This window comes from Temnothorax nylanderi, unplaced genomic scaffold, assembly GCF_030848795.1.
Source record: "Temnothorax nylanderi isolate EJ_2023f unplaced genomic scaffold, tnyl_v1.0 TNYL_tig0058_pilon, whole genome shotgun sequence".
Lineage (NCBI taxonomy): Eukaryota > Metazoa > Arthropoda > Insecta > Hymenoptera > Formicidae > Temnothorax > Temnothorax nylanderi.
In genome coordinates, this window is record NW_027249120.1 from 1,155,814 (window position 1) to 1,160,306 (window position 4,493).

The 4,493-nt window shown below is 42.0% G+C and overlaps 1 long non-coding RNA gene across 1 annotated transcript; it reads right to left on the reverse strand.

Moving 5' to 3' along the window:
- Positions 1-1,549: 1,549 nt before the first annotated feature.
- LOC139773184 (uncharacterized) lies at positions 1,550-4,115 on the reverse strand. Its single transcript, XR_011718293.1, has 4 exons — positions 3,465-4,115; positions 3,083-3,205; positions 2,181-2,823; positions 1,550-1,891 (listed from the first exon to the last, which is right to left on the reverse strand). It is a non-coding gene; the product is annotated as an uncharacterized lncRNA (long non-coding RNA).
- Positions 4,116-4,493: the final 378 nt, after the last annotated feature.

Consider the following 4,493-nt stretch of genomic DNA (forward strand, 5'->3'; position numbering starts at 1 on the left):
CGAAGCGTGGGGTGTCGTTCCGCAGACAACGCGACGCGGGAGTCTGGGTGGCCGAAGCCAACGACAGACTCCTAAGCAGGGCAGCCGGACCCCCGGTTTTCTGTCAGGGTTTTCCTTCCCTTAGGTCGGTTAGGAGAGCCTAAGCTCCTCCCTCACGGCTCCGACCAGCCGAGCGGACTTTTTATAGAGGCCGCTTACCTCGCGAGTCCTTAAAAGGACTCCCCGGTCCACGACAGACCCGTAGGGCTGCCGTAGATTACGGTACTGGTGTGCTCGGGTACTCCGGGTGCGCAAAACCCGCAGTGGAGGGCTCCCCCGTGCCCCTAAAGGGTCCGGGAGGACTCCCCCACCCCCTGGAAGGAAGATTTTTTACACGCTTAACTTTATCAGCGTGATGTCTTTAGCAGATAAAATTTTTTACACGCTTAATTTTTTTCAAGCGTGATGTCTTTTGCAGACAAGATTTTTTACACGCTTAACTTTATAAGCGTGATGTCTTTAGCAGACAAGATTTTTTACACGCTTAATTTTTTTCAAGCGTGATGTCTTTTGCAGACAACAATCTCTTACAATTTACTTTACAATATAATAATATAATGTACAACATTATAAAAGAGTTATTACAATATACATAATTTAATTACATAATGTACACAATTTATACAGGATACACATATATAATATATACATAATAATTACATAATATTTACAGTAAAATGCAATATAATACAATTATGTATAAACAATTGGTATTATTTAAAATAAAAATTGATATTTATTATATTCATATATATTACTGTAAAATTGAATATATATAATTGTATTATATATGATCGATTCTAAAATAATTTTAAGTTTCAGCGTTTCTCGACAGAATATTTAGAATCTCACGTCATATATTACTTGACTGGCATAAAGCCAATTTCTCAATCAAAAATAGATGGATAGGTTACAAAAAATTAAGGCAAAATCGATGCTTTGTTAAAATAAATTTTAGCAATTAATAACAATTATCACATTTTCTATAAAACAAATTAATAAGACCAAAATATTTTTTACCCTATTTATTCATATGTAATTTACGTATGCGTATTGCACGTACGCTTTTCTTTATGCATACTAATATTCTAAATATATCTATATATTGCTTCCTTGCATCGATTTATATTATATTTAATCTTGGATAAACGTATGGAAAGGAATAAATGGGTATAAATAAAACATTCTAACTAATTCACAATTTTTCCCTATCTACAGATATTTTTTTCAACATCTAACACGATACTTATCTTTTGTTTAAGAAAATAATGTCCTAAAAATAATTTAAAAAAAAATCTAAATAAAAATTTATTGACTACAATATATTTAAAAAATCATGACCTTAATTATCCGAGTATTATTTTATTTCTTGTATCTCTTTTTTGTGTTTCTAAAATATTTATTACTCTAACTGTAAATAAAATTGATCTAAGTAACAAAATTTCAAAAATTTAATTTCCTATGTACTTAAAAATTTTATTCAAAAGATATTTATAATAGAATGCGGCAGTTCGTCAACATAACTCGATGAACGATGATGAGCTCTTTGCGAGCTCCGTGCATGCGAAGTGTGCGAGTATTTCCTCAAGCACAATCGCACAATATATTGATAGATAAGTAATACCAAGATTAAATATATCCCATAATCAGTTTTAACCCATCCATTTTAAGGCAACGGATCTACGAGATGTAATATTTTCATACTAAAAATTATTGTAATTCGACATGTATATCGAGATATATTTTTATTTGATTATTCGTAGATTCGTTTCCTCAATACAATAATTTCTCATTGACTCACCGATATGATGCGCAACGGGCGGAATTATTCGGCCACGTAGCTACGGTGATACTGTAACATACAAACATAAGATTTAAATTAAAAAAGCGCTCAAAATAATCAACATTTTAAAAGTTAATTCTTACGCGTCTAATTCGTCTTTCTATACAATATTTAGCCAATACAATTATCTATTTACCGAAAAAGATCTTTACTAGAATAAAATTTTAAATAATCTCTCTTTCTCTAATTACTTCTAATTTATCGAGATAAAACAATTCGAATAAATAAAAACGATTAATTATTAAACGATTAAAAACGACGAATTATTAATTTTATACAAATAAGAGGTGATACTTACCCCAAGGTTGCTCCGCCGGTGCCCGATGTCTCTCTCAGACCTCCTCCTCCTCTCAGGATGTTAGGCCTCCTCCTCTCATCGCACAGGACACTCGCGAGAAACACTCGCGGAAATAAACTACAATCGCGCGCGGACTAATTATCAGTAAATGTCTTTCGCGCGATACTGTACGGCACTCCCGTAAAGTCAACGAGAAGAATATTCCGCCAAGCGTACCGTAATATTCTTCAAATATATATATATATATAAAATCAAGTTATCGATTTTCTACCACAGATTTTTCGTACAAATTTGAAAGAGTCGCGACGCCGATTGCCCCGATTCGTTCCGCGTTCATCACTCTGCGTTGCGTTAATGACGACGAAATGTTGGAAGATCTTGACGCGAGATACTACGCGAATCAAGTGGACGGTTAGTAAAGACTAAAGACACGCAGTTGATTAATCAAAAACACAGTCAAAATTAAATATCGCACGCACAGTACGGTATCGAGCACGTAAATCTCGCGAATGTAAAACTGTACTATTAATACTTTGCACAACTTTGATGCCTCTCCCAGGCCTCCACTTTCTCTCACGCTGCTCGGGGTGTCCCTCGTGTTCCCTCGATGCGAAGCTGATGCTCCTTCCTGCGTGGATATTTTCTGTAACATAAAAATAAACAAATCGATTAAATAATTGTCACGCGCATCAAACATCTTATTCGTTATTCCGATTAATGTTTTCCTAAATTACTTCTTCGAAAAAAGTCTCTACGTTAGAATCAACTTGAATCAAATTTTTTGATTTATTTCTTTTAACTAATTTATATTCCGAAACACGGTTTAATGTAGCAACTAAATAAAAACAAACGATAAAAGAGATTCTATAATATCTTTAGAAAAAATAAAAAATAACACTTACCAGAAGTGTTAGTACGCCGATGCCCGATGCCTCTCCTAGGCCTCCACCTCCTCTCAAGCTGCTCGAGATGTCCATCGTGTTCCCTCGATGCGAAGCTGATGGTCCTTCCAGCGTGGATATTTTCTGTAACATATAAATAATCGAATCGATTAAATAATTGTCACGCGCATCGAACATCTTATTCGTTATTCAGATTAATGTTTTCCTAAATTACTTCTTCGAAAAAAGTCTCTATGGTAGAATCAACTTGAATCAAATTTTTCAAATTATTTCTTTTTACTAATTTATATTTCGAAACACGGTTTAATGTAGCAACTAAATAAGGATAAACGAAAAGAGGGATTCTATAATATCTTTAGAAAAAATAAAAAGTAACACTTACCAGAAGTGTTGGTACGCCGATGCCCGATGCCTATCCTAGGCCTCCTCCTCCTCTCAGGCTGCTCGGGATGTCAGCTTCGCAGGATTCCCTCGCTGCTCCGATGTCATCTTCTGCGTCGTTATTACGGACCGTATGAGCGAGCGAACGGTATGAATGTCCCGCGGCGCGGCGGGGGGACACGCGACGGACCGTATGAGCGAGCGAACGGTATGAATGTCCCGCGGCGCGGCGGGGGGACACGCGACGGACCGTATGAGCGAGCGAACGGTATGAATGTCCCGCGGCGCGGCGGGGGGACACGCGACGGACCGTATGAGCGAGCGAACGGTATGAATGTCCCGCGGCGCGGCGGGGGGACACGCGACGGACCGTATGAGCGAGCGAACGGTATGAATGTCCCGCGGCGCGGCGGGGGGACACGCGACGGACCGTATGAGCGAGCGAACGGTATGAATGTCCCGCGGCGCGGCGGGGGGACACGCGACGGACCGTATGAGCGAGCGAACGGTATGAATGTCCCGCGGCGCGGCGGGGGGACACGCGACGGACCGTATGAGCGAGCGAACGGTATGAATGTCCCGCGGCGCGGCGGGGGGACACGCGACGGACCGTATGAGCGAGCGAACGGTATGAATGTCCCGCGGCGCGGCGGGGGGGACACGCGACGGACCGTATGAGCGAGCGAACGGTATGAATGTCCCGCGGCGCGGCGGGGGGACACGCGACGGACCGTATGAGCGAGCGAACGGTATGAATGTCCCGCGGCGCGGCGGGGGGACACGCGACGGACCGTATGAGCGAGCGAACGGTATGAATGTCCCGCGGCGCGGCGGGGGGACACGCGACGGACCGTATGAGCGAGCGAACGGTATGAATGTCCCGCGGCGCGGCGGGGGGACACGCGACGGACCGTATGAGCGAGCGAACGGTATGAATGTCCCGCGGCGCGGCGGGGGGACACGCGACGGACCGTATGAGCGAGCGAACGGTATGAATGTCCCGCGGCGCGGCGGGGGGACACGCGACGGA